This window comes from Haliotis rubra, unplaced genomic scaffold, assembly GCF_003918875.1.
Source record: "Haliotis rubra isolate DU_JTF1 unplaced genomic scaffold, ASM391887v1 Scf694, whole genome shotgun sequence".
Lineage (NCBI taxonomy): Eukaryota > Metazoa > Mollusca > Gastropoda > Lepetellida > Haliotidae > Haliotis > Haliotis rubra.
The window spans coordinates 120923-134346 of record NW_025767406.1 but is presented as its reverse complement, the minus strand read 5'-3'; positions in this window follow the sequence as shown (position 1 = coordinate 134346).

Below are 13424 nucleotides of genomic sequence, written 5' to 3'. Positions count from 1 at the left end.
TTAGAATGTTTTATGGATCACCTGATCGATTGATTGTCATTTTGCTATGACAGACTTTAGCTAAAGATGCATTGAGATTGTTCCAGTTCATTGTTTGATGTAGCACCATCGGCGGATCTTAGGTGACAAGTTGATTCTTGGTCTGTAGCAATACAGCAGCATCACATGGTACAGCAGTAAAGATACACCAGATACAAGAGTTGTAGCATGTATTTGTATCTTGATAATTGCATTGAATGATGACCATCTCATTTTAGTTGTATCTGTGTATTAAAGTATGTTATCCTGACTATTACCATGCGATGTATACAGGGGGTTGGCAATTCTATGTTATCACACTGATGATAAACAGTAAAGCTTGATTTACGCACAGCAGTAACTGTTATTTAAGGACATTATGTTAACCTTTTACTATGAAACTTTGATTTATCTTATGTTTCGGGGTTTTTTGTGTTATGCTAAGCAGTATACCGATCAGGATCCCAATGCACAAAGCGTTTGTAACGTTACGACCTGTAGTAACAGTATAGTTTATCATAGGCTTACGAATGTCATAGCGCTACAAACATTTTCAGGTTCAGGACCAAGGACCTCTGATTCACTGAAATCAACCAATTATTTCTTCCCGGTGCCTGTTTCTTCTCATTTAACCTGACAACCTGGTTGATTTGCTAGTGTTAATTCAGCTTGAGACGTATTGTCTTTTAGTAATGAATCTATGATTTTAGTCAAAACTTGGTAAAAGTATGGCTTCCGACCTCAACCTCGTTCATCAATGATGCCGATACCTGACCTGAAACAGAGATCACAGAAGTATCATAAAGGACATTGTAAACCAAAAGTCACTGTGTTCTTTAATCTGATTGGTTGAAAAAGCGTGATCAAATGGTATTTGATTCCCGAAATTCTCTGCGTATTAATACATACAAACATCGCTCACACCACTGTATTGTTATTCATTCGTCAGCTGTGATGATGTCATTAAAATCATTTTATGACGTAAAATCTGAATAACGCCACAAATGAGCAGTTCCAGATGCTACCATGGGAGACAGCCAAACGGCCGGGCTGATGACATTTCACTGCTGTACCCGTTCTCGATGTCAATGAGTGCAGACACAAAAAACGTGTGTGGACCTTTTGGTTTGAAGCACGGGAATATTTCATTTGAAACCTCCGGCTGACGCCGTCGGTTCCAAATGAATTCCCGTGCTTCAAATACTCAATAACACCCGGAAATTCGCCAACACATGATGTTTATCTCCTAAAACGTCTTCAAATACACATGAATAAGAATAGATCATTGATCTAACAACTGCGCATCAGTTTACCCAGTCTCACTATGGGCGATAAGATAAATAACTACTACAATAAGACTGTTTGAATATGTGAGATATTGTTTCCAATCATTCAGGTCACTTTGTTCATCTAGGCCGAGTCCAGTCATTCACCTGATATGACCTGCTCGGGGATATGAGAGAAACTGTATTGTGTTAGTGAGACAATGTCAGTACTTCACACAGTTTGGAAAAATAGTTCGTCCGTGACCTGTAAATACATAGAGCTGTTTTTCAGACTATTCGCTTCCATGTTTTACCAATAAATCAAGCCGTTCCTCGTCCCAACAAGGACACCACAGATTGTTCTGACCATTCAGGTGGCGGTGGGGTAGCTTAGTGGTTAAAGCATTCGCTTGTCACGCCGAAGGTCAAGGTTCTATTCCCCACATGGTACAAAGTGTGAAGCCCATTTGTGGTGTCCCTGGCTGAGATATTGCTGGAACATTGCTAAAAGCGCGTAAAACCCAACTCACTCACTCTCACTATGACCATTCAGCACATTACATGATGTTGTACAAATTTCTCGGGTAGCATATACGGTACCTAAGATAACAAACTTCAAATTGGGCTCGCATCTCATTGGACATCATAAACAGTTTTAGTTGTTTAAAAGAATGAGCAATAACTAGCACAGAAATTAGAAACAAGAAGACCTTTCCATTGAACCTGTTTTCCAGTTACTTTGTATGAAAACGTGGGACTCTGTGGACACTGTACACAAGAGACTGTCAGTAATATGTATAAAAATAAACATTCTAGCAAAAGGCATTTGTCTTTCAGTATCTGGCCACATCAAAAGTTGTTTATATTTCATTCAGCATGTTCATTAAGCAGTGCCTATCTGGAAGTTGAAAATATTTTCACTTGTTTTGGGGAAGCAGAGTAGCCTAGTGGTTAAAGCTTTAAGCTCTCCATGCTGAAGACCTGGGTTCGATTCCCCACATGGGTACAATGTGTGAAGCCCATTTCTGGTGTCCTCCGCTATGATATTGCTGGAATATTGCTAAAAGCGGCGAAAACTAAACTCACTTGCTCAGTTGTTACTTATCACCTACTTTGAATTTTAGGCAAACCTTTTTACAAACAGAAATAAAGTATGAAATGTCTCTGCAGACACAAACTAGATACACAAAACTGCTTCATCTCAAGGCATCCATGTGTGTTCACAGATGATGGGACGATGTACTGGATGCAAACATGTCAAGTAGTGATAATGATGATTGATTGATTTATTGACTTATTGATGAATCTGTTGTGTGTAGTGTATTTCGTGTATTTTCCATGATGTTGATCAGTACGCACTGATCGTTAAATGATTTCAGACAGGTTGCTCAACAGTAACTTTGCAGATTTGTTAGTCCTTTATATCTGATGTTATTTCTGTGGAACCAATATCAGACCTCAAGCATACTGCTGAATTACTGTTGCCATGGTTACAGGGTGTTCAGGAGTTGTTGACATGATTGACAGTCACTTTGTCCAGTAATTAAATGAGGTGTAATTAGTAGTGTTTGTATGATCTTGAGCAATCAAAATACTTTTTTTTGTTCATCAACTTTCATTTTCAGGAGGACCCACTTAGCTTTGTGGTACTGGTAGTATTAATGATAGATATTCATTAAAACTAGCAATGTCAGAACACATGTATGCTGCTTACTTGAAAGGGCGATGGGGTAGCCTAGTGGTTAAAGTGTATGCTTGTCACGCTGAAGGCCCAGGTTCAATTCCCCACATGGGTACAATGTGTGAAGCCCGTTTCCGGTGTCCCCTGCCATGATATTGCTGGAACACTGCTCAAAGCAGCATAAAACCATACTCACTCACCTACTTACTTACTCACTTGAAAGGGATTTATCTTCCAAGATCTTGAGTTTTCAATTTTAATGTGAATATAAATAATTTCCTCAAATGTCAAAATAATTCACCCATATACTAAAAAGGAAAAGACAGAACACACAATTCCAAAATAATATTCCTCAAAATATTCATTACCCATATCGGGATCGGTGGGATAACCTAATGGTTAAAGCGTTCGTTCATCACACCAAAGACCCGGGTTCAATTCCCCACATGGGTACATGTGTGAAGCCCATTTCTAGAGTACCCACGCCTTGGTATGGCTGGAATATTGCTAAAAGCAGCATAACACTAAACTACTTCACTCACTCACTCATGATCCATAACCATTTCTGTTCAGTGAGATAATATACAAGGAGGTTTCCGCATACTCCAACTCATTCACTTGTCAGCAAAACCTTCTTATGCTTTGTTTCCAAGTAGAAAAGCATTGCCTTGAATATGCTTGTTTAAAACAGGGCTCAATTTAAGAAATGAAACCTACTTGCACCCAGTGCAACCTTAGGTATAAACTTTGTTGCACCATACAGAAACAGGTTGCACCTTCTGCATATGTAATATATAATGCATTAGATATAAAGCTTGATTTTGGTATTGACGATTTAAAACATCATTGTAGCAAGGGGCGGTGGGGTAGCCTAGCTGTTAAAGCGTTTGCTCTTCACGTGGCCCGGGTTCGATTCCATTGCATACATACAATATTTGAAGACTATTTTTGGTGTCCCTTGCCGTGATATTGCTGGAGTGTTGCTAAAAGCGCCATAAAACAATACTCGCTGACTATGGCAAAATTATTCTGGGTCTGACAAGATCATTTTATCTTACTTCATATAATTTCATGACATGAGCTGTAACTGGCACGTATTCAGACTAAATCTGTGTAGTCAGAGTCACTGCTCCAAGCCAGTTCCTCATTATGTTTTCCAGGTAGGACCTGTGTTCTGTGAACAGCAAAATGTCAACACTGGGTGCAAGTTGGTATAAATATCAGGTTGCATTTGGCAGTTTCAGGTTGCACCAGTGCAAGTTCTAAATGCTTAGATGAAGCCATGTTAAGGGGTTACCACGGTAACAGTCAAGATTTGACCATATAGAATGGAGAAAGCCTATTAACACGATTGTCCTTGTATGTACCGGTATTTCTGTGTGTTATTTGAATGTGTACTGATTATAACTACTATGTGAAAAACCAAACTTTTCATTCCACTGTATGGATTATGATTGTTTACTGCACTGACCACATCTTGGTGCTGCTGCCCGGGAACTATTTATATTTATTACTCGCATCATAATGTTTTCCTGCTAGATTCCTGATTCAGAACACACAGCAAACCTGAGGTGGTGTGGGCATCATGCCGAAAACCCGGGTTCGATTCCCCACATGGGTACAATGTGTGAAGCCCATTTCTGGTGGCCCCCTCCGTGATATTGCTGGAATATTGCTAAAAGCAGTGTAGAACCCAACTCACGCACTAACAAACCTGCCAGACTTTACATGAATTATCATCCCTCAAAATCTGCAACATGACTCAATCCATAGAACACTTCCCTTGAAATATATGTTCTATATTTTCCATTGTGCAACTTTCTATGTACTTATCTATTTGGAATCATTAACAGGGTTATATTTTTTGGCAGAATAAAAGACCTTTCCAGTTCGGTTACAAAGTTGATAAGTTAATATATTGTTTCACTGTAAAGAATATAATATAACTACCCATATTTGAAGGCATCCTTGAAAGTGAACCAGAGGATGTATTAAGAAGACTATGGGACAGATTGTACCTTGTGTCGCTGCATGCAAAGTCGTTTATGAAATAAAAATAGTTTCATGGAAAGGGTTCAGCCAACAAAATGAAGTTCCATGTCAATTTTTGTGGCAAATGTGGCTGAAAATTTCGTCTTAATTTATTTTGGCCTTCGGATTGCGAGTTCCTTTGTACTTTAGTAATTGTGATCAAGAATTTAAATCAAAACTGTCAAACATGTGGACAGTCCATTTTTACCATGTGATTCATGTCAGTTCCACTTAAACTGCCACTTTGGTTGATTTTATCTGTCTCTATCGGTATGCGGATTCTATTACTTATGCTCATTACAAAAATGTGTTTTCTCTTTACAAATGATACTTAAATTGTGTGTTGAAGTACCTAATGGGAAGTGTTTTTATTTCAACTTTAAATTTTTCTTCATGCTTAGATTGTAGGGTCGGGGGGTGGTGCATGGAATGGCTCAGAGATTTAAGATGATGTTTATGAATACCATAGCCATATCAGCAACATGTGAGACATGTGAGACCCGCGTCCTTCACCTTTCCTCCCACTGTAACCTGACATGCTGTTAAATCACTGGAATCCTAGTTAAACTCACCCAATCATGTTATTATCATGATCACTAAACCAGTATGATACAATAGTTTAACTTACGTCCTAACCTTGGTAGGAGTTTCTGAATGAAGTTAGCCACATGCACACATTAATTGTTCCAAGTCTTAATATTATTTTTGTTTTTGATTCATTCCTCATGTATTATAGAGCAACCCATACTTGCCACAAAAGGCGACTATGCTTGTCGTAAGAGGCAACTAACGGGATCGGGTGGTCAGGCTCGCTGACTTGGTTGACACATGTCATCGGTTCCCAATTGCGCAGATCGATGCTCATGCTGTTGATCACTGGATTGTCTGGTCCAGACTCGATTATTTACAGACCACTGCCATATAGCTGGAATATTGCTGAGTGTGGCGTCAAACTAAACTCACTCACTCGTGTATTATTGATACATGCCTAACCTCATGCTAAGGCTGATTTGCAAAGTTAAAACCCAGCAGGGCGTTTCACCTGTCACGTTAATTGTGATTCGCATATGCCCTGAAACCAGCATTATTATTTTCATCTTGTATCTAATATCAGTGTTCAAATTCAAAGTCATACTATGTACAATCATTCAAACTGTTTGATTAGACACTAATGTCGATTAATTAGGTCTGGTAGTTAAAGTAACACCATAATGCAAGGAGTGGCATGTTCCAGGGCCCCGTTACACAACAACTGTGTTAAAACATGGATGTGACAATGACCTTAGCGCCTTTGTTCCTTGGCTTCTGTAGAACTACAATGAACACCTTGTTAAATGTTTCATGTTAAAGTGTTTGCTTGTCATGCCAAAGATCAGGGTTTTCGATTCCCCACATGCATGAAGCCCATTTCTGGTGTCCCTAGAAATATTATATTGCAAAATAGCAGCATATACTCACAATCAGTGTTCGAAATAGCCACTGGCCCGCTAGCCCGTGGCTAGTAAAAATCCAGTCGGGCCAGTAAATCTCCACAGTCACTGGCCCGACTGGCTTGAGACATGTAAATATATCACTCTCTCCGACTTGTTATGATAAACTTTTAAATCATGCAAGATTATGGCCTAATAAAAATGTTCAACTTAATGATGAAACCTATGTCTACATTCAAATTTCGGGCTTGTGAATTAGTTTGCGGGCTAATAACTTTCAGGCATATCTAGCTCGAATGGCTAGCAAAATTTGGAAACTATTTCGCACACTGCTCACTATACATCAGTATATTACACTTGTTTGGCAACTGGATAAATAAACAAAGACAATGCTAATCCTCTCCAGGCTGATTGCAGTTTACTTTAGCATTCTGTCATGATACCATGCCTACAGCTTGCTTCTTAACAATCTCCTAATTACATTCCAGATAGGTACCATTTATTTCATTATTCATTAGCTTTCAGGCAAAAAATGTCTTCTAAATTTTTCAAGTATTTGTATGATTATTTGTTACATAACCATACTTACAGGTTAATGGGATTCCATTCATGTTGAGTAATGAATGTGCATGACAATTTGCTAATTCTGACTTGTTGAAATATTGTGTATGTTCTGTTATCCAGGTGAGATTATTCATGTATGTGTTTATACTAATGGCAGATGTTATTGTTGTCTTTTTATCATAATCATGCTTTGATAATAGTGCTAAGTATTATCTTTCATTTTAGATTGCTTCTGACACATTTTATACAGGATCCTGTTTATAAGATTAGTTATTTATATTCAGAGGGGACTGTGGGGTAGCGTAATGGTTAATGCTTCCTCTTGTCTTGCCCGGGACCCCTGAAGATCCGGGGTAGAATAGGTCTTCAGCAACCCATGCTTGCCACAAAAGACAACTATGCTTGTCGTAAGAGGCGACTAACGGGATCGGGTGGTCAGGCTCGCTGGCATGGTTGACACATGTCGTCGGTTCTCATTTACGCAGATCAATGCTCATGCTGTTGATCACTGGATTGTCTGGTCCAGACTCGATTATTTACAGACCGCCGCCATATAGCTGGAATATTGCTGAGTGCGGCGTAAAGCTAAACTCACTGACTCACTTGTCATGCCCGGTTACATAGAATCCAGAAACTTGCCCACAGGAGCTTTCCCCACAAGGAAATAATAATACAATTTGATATAAATGATATGATATTATTTTATTAAACTACACAGAAATAGCATATAATAAAGCACATTGATAGTTAAAAATGAATAGCACTTCATTTTTCATTCTAATACATTTAACCATTGTTTTTAAATTGCTGATTATTGTTTCAGTACTTCATTGTTTTAGTTCAGTCTAATAGCAGTCTAAGTAAACTTAGGCTCAGTATTATTCGTTACACTGCTATACTGAGTCTAACAAAACCTTGTGGAAGGTCGTGTCAGATAACCTTTTCAATTGGCCAATCAGAACACAGCTTACCAAATCATGAAAGTTGACATTCGCACATACCTTTTGGACTTTCACCTCCAAAAAAGTTTGTACTGAACGATTCCGAATGCTATTTTCCGTACGATCCGTACGAAAAAATAGCGTTTGTCAGTATTCAAGCATGTCAGCTTGAAATATTAGCTAATGATAGCCATGTCAACAGAAACCCCAAAGCGTATATACTGTAGGTCAAATAGCTGTGTTTTATGAAAGTTTCATTCGTTGGGAGATCAGTGTTGGTGAACGAGGAAAAGAAAACCCATTTTGTAAGTCACGACGAACCCTACATAGTAGCTGTTGTCTGATTGGTTAAATCCGTTTCAGCCATCTCACGTTTGATTGGACGGTCATAGGTCGCTCAAAGGTTACCTGACGCGACCTTCCACAAGGTATTGTTAGACTCAGTTTACTTAGACTGGTCTAATAGTGGCACTAACAGACTTCAGAAATTCTTCCATTGTTTTTGTCATTGTTGATGTAGTCAATACACAGATGTTTCCGTGGTTAATGAACCCTTACAGCTAAGCCCTCTTCTTTGGGAACATTCCCATTGATTGTAATTAGAAAAAGAAATACCAACAAGCAGAGAAGCCTTGGTGAAGTGCAAATCATGTTTGATTTCTTTTATAAACAACACATCCTGAGCAGGGTATAAAGGTGGGTGAGTATAAAAATTTATATTGTGGGCAAAGTTCCTCCCTTGTAATAATTGTTGTGGGCAAAGTTCCATACACCGGTTTGAATTCCCCACATGGGTACAATATGTGATGCTCATGTCTGGTGTCCCTTGTCATTATATTTCTGGAATATTGCAAAAAGCAACATGAAACCCAGATTACTCACTCACTATATCCAGAGTTCTCATACTGAACAACCCCGGGGGCACCTGCTTAACAAGAAATGCAATCTAGGTTTGTTAAAATATTGTTAACATGTGACTATATCAAAGCATTGATTCAAAAGTATTCATGATAGAAAGTGTTTTTGTTTAATAAATTTAATTGAAAAATCTTTCCACACAATTTTTAGTTCACATTGACCAAAGGTCAAGTATCATTATTGCCTAGTCACTCATTGGTCATCATTATTGTTTGTTTATTTTGATTATTTTAGTTGGTAGGGGTGGTGTTATCTGAAACCGAAGGACTAAAGAAGATATAACTCTGCATGATTGTCAGCCTCTAGCAATTCTGTCTCTGCCAATATTACAACCACAGTAAATTTACCATGAACAGACAAAATGCTTGCATGGTGAATGAAATATTGCATCGCAACAGAATGTAGATTTTGATTTAAATTTTAATATCAAGTGGACTTTGATGGTAACCTTGAACGTGATAATTTGGGGTGCTCATGGATGCAACTGCCAATGGCTTTTATTTCTATTTGTATTTTGTAAATTGTCCGAGAAAGTCGTTGTTTATGGCCAAAATATTCCACACAAAAGAAGTTAAAGAGCACATAATTCTTTCATATTACCCACAGTTACTCTTTTATGGCATTATGGGGTGGTGAGGTAGCCTAGTGGTTAAAGCACTCACTTGTCATGCCAAAAACCCGGGTTCGATTCCCAACATGGGTACAATGTGTGAAGCCCATTCCTGGTGTCCCCTGCCGTGATATTGCTGGAATATTGCTAAAAGTGGTGTAAAACCAAACTCACTCACTATGACAGATTAGCCATGACAGAATATCAGTTCTTTAACTTCATTGAGTATTGTCTGCACAACTTACTTCACAGGGTTGTCAGCATTACTTCTACTTCATTTATGGCTGACAGTGTCATTTTATACATCAAACTCCAAGTGTCAGGTGAGCTGAGTGAGTCTTTTAGTCATTAAGGGACAACGGGGTAGTCTTGTGGTTAAAGCGTCCGCTCGTCACGCCAAAGACCCGGGTTCGATTTCCCACATGGGTGCAATGAGTGAAGCCCATTTCTGGTGTTCACTGCCGTCACATTGCTGGGATATTGCTAAAAGTGGTGTAAAACCATACTCATTCACTCTTAGTATGTTAATATTTGTGTTTATCAAGTGGTCAGCAAGAGACTTGCTTGTGAAAATGGCAGTACATGTTTGTTCCTCTAGAGCATGTGGTTATGTTGAAGGTGCTAATACAACCTATGGTAGTTCGACTCTTGTGGAAGGTTCATAGAATGTCATGTGTTTTGGCAGTTGGTACCTGCACTTTGTGAGACTTGATAACTACCAATATTCATTGGCTCAGTTGGACAGGGATGTCTGGTCATCATGGGTTTGTATTTCTTTGGAGGTTGTCATGTATACAATCGGATCATACTTCAGGTGATGTTCTTGAAATCCAAAATTGAACCTTTTCTTTTCAAATATTATTTGACAGCCACAGGTAGGGGTTATGTCCATTGATGTCCATGATTTATGTCCATTGCTATTATGTGACCTAGATATTTGGTCATGAGAAAAAATATTTTGCAGAGAAAAATAGTTCAACTAATCATCTTATTAAAATATAATAAAAAGGAGTCCCAGAGACTTTCTTCATTTCAACTGATCAAGTCTGTAACTGCTTGGAATTCACAACACAGAGAAAGATTCTATCACCTATCTCTGACACGCCATGGACAGTTTGTGTAGCATGACTATTTATAGCTGTCACCACCTACCCACAAACGCAAACCTTTGGATATCCTACCATCTCTGTACCAGTGTTAAAATGAAAACTGAAAGAAAATACAGATTTGTAATGTCTCCATGTCTTCCAAGTGGTAAGGCTGTGGTGGGGTGAGAGGTCTTGGCTGTCTGGGGTCCTCGCAGATGGTGGAGGGGGAAGAAGTGCTTGGGCTAAGAGACCGTTCATAGTTTATGGCTAGGGGAATGATGATGATTTTTGTGGAGAAGCATGTACAATGTGAATCACACACACGCACACATGCACACACACACACACACACACACACACACATATTTTATGTACAAAGTAAATTACACCCCTAACTTCACCCTTAAAATCATCATCAAACCCCAGCCATAAATTATGAACGGTCCCTTGAACACAAATGACAGCTAGAGATTTGCTGATAATTATATGTTCTTCGAGGTATCACATATTTCGATGACCAGACATTATCGTCTGCATAGTCAGCGTTGAAATACCTGCCTGCCCGACCGCCCAGGACGGGTTATTTTCAACACGGACTGACGGATTCTCAAATCCACCTGCCCGATGGTCAGGTTAAAATTTAGACAAGTATACACAGATATTCATCATATTTCAGGATAATCATCATTAATTCACTCATAAAATAGTAAATAAGTAAATTAGTATTTTTTGTGGGCAGGTAAGTTTTGGTCAGGGCTGGCAAGTTTTACGTCTAACCAGCCCTGTGGTCCGGCTGAAATGTTTGAGTTTCATACCCTGGTATAGTATAATCCATTTCAGCCATGACTATAATTCAAAGAACACACATGTACATGTATCTATGTTCTAAAACTTATTCAAGAACTATGATTAATAGAAAGACAACATTAGCTGTTTTGTTTAGCAAAACAATCCAGTGAGCCCCCAGTTTCACCAGGTGCTTGGTTTAGGTTTATGGCCCAAACGGTTCTTATTTCATATTGCAGTTTCTTGCAGCTAAACATTCCTTTGTCAACATTGATACAATGTTGAATAACTAAACTGGGTCTCTGATTGACATCTATTACAGCAGTCATGTTGTAGAATTTCTTCCTATTAGTTGCATTCAGTTGTATCAGGGTCGGTGGGGTGGCCAAGTGGTTCAGCATTTGCTTGTCACACCAAAGACCTGGGTTCGATTCCCCAAATGGGGCACAATGTGTGAGCCCATTTCTGGTGTCATCTGCACTGATATTGCTGGAGTAAAACTAAATTCACTCACAGGTGTAGTGAATGTGAAGAAATCTAGCTCATTGTTCAAAACTTCATGAGAAATGATTGTTTATGTTTATTACTTAGGACAGACAAATTTTATTTCTTGTTTTACGGATTTATGTCCTCAGAAAACCTAAAGGCAGGAGGGAAAAAAAATTATAAAATAAAAATCACCAGTCAAGGTAATATTCCTTTTAAATACTAGTGTATTTTTATTCTGCAATTTATGAAGTGTAAATGAGGCACAAAACAATCAAAAGTAATTTTCTTTTGTAAGTTTACAGTTTTGGCCAATGAAAACATGAGGATTTTATTTTTTGAGCGGGGAAAATAATCATTTATATATTTTTATTCTTGAAAAAATACGACCAGCGGATCCGTAAAACAAGAAATAAGATTGGTCTGGCCTTATCCATGTCCATAGATGGCCTCACAGACAACCTGATAGCTGTGTAGAGAGATAAGTTTCAATTAGTCTGGGAAAGCCTTTAGTTCGGGGCCATGACAGTACAGAAGGTAATCAATGCCCTGCTGCTGTCCACTATGTGAAAATCTTAGTTATATCCAAGATATAAGGAATTGAGATTTAGAGCTTGTTATTTCTACTGAGGCTGTGGTTTACCAGATCTCGTCAAGGTCGGCGAATACTTACCTGTAAACCATGCTGCTTGGCAGTGGTACTGATCTTTCTTTCATAAGGTTGTTCAGGGGATATTCCATTTATTGCAGGAATAAACATGAATTGTTGATACAAGCACCTGTTTGTTGTGTTTTGAACATTATACTTTAACATAAATGGTTGACAGCATGAACGATCAGGATATTGAGTTGGTTGGTTTGTTGTGTAATGCCTCACTCGGCAATATTCCAGCTATATGCTGGCGGTCTGTAAATAATCGAAGTCTGGACCAGCCAACCCAGTCATCAACAGAATGAGCATCGATCAACGAAATTGGGATACAATGACATATGTCAACCAAGTCAGCGAGCCAGACCATCTGATCCCGTTAGTCGCCTCTTACAACCAGCATCGGTTGCTGAAGACCAAATCTAACCTGGATCTTCACGGAAAACACTATATGCAAATTTTGGTGTTGGTCGTTATGGAATCACATTTCTGGATGTTGAGAATGCAACAACGGAATTAACCGAGCTATACGTGACAAAAAGACTACTCAAATGTAGTTAATGGACACCAGGCCCCGATTTCTCCAGGCCCCGTTTTTACTCAAATTTCAGACTGAGTTTGACAATTTGAAACAGCTGAATTTTAAACTCAACTGCATTTTTTAAATAAAAGAGCCCAAACAACTTAAGTAATCTATCCACCAAACTCAAACTGTCTACTATGTTTGAGTTTACTATCGATTTTAGTTCATTCTCATGTTTGTTTCGAGAAATCGGGGCCTGATCTTTTCACGGTCATGGTTATTGATTAATGCAACACAAAGCCTTCCAATTGTGGTTGTTGCTTAACACAAGCCCTACTGACTGATCCCTGACAAATAACAGGGATAGAATGCATCTTTTTTTTTGTGAAAATGTGCCTGCCCAAACCTTATGATCCACTTTAACTAACATGACA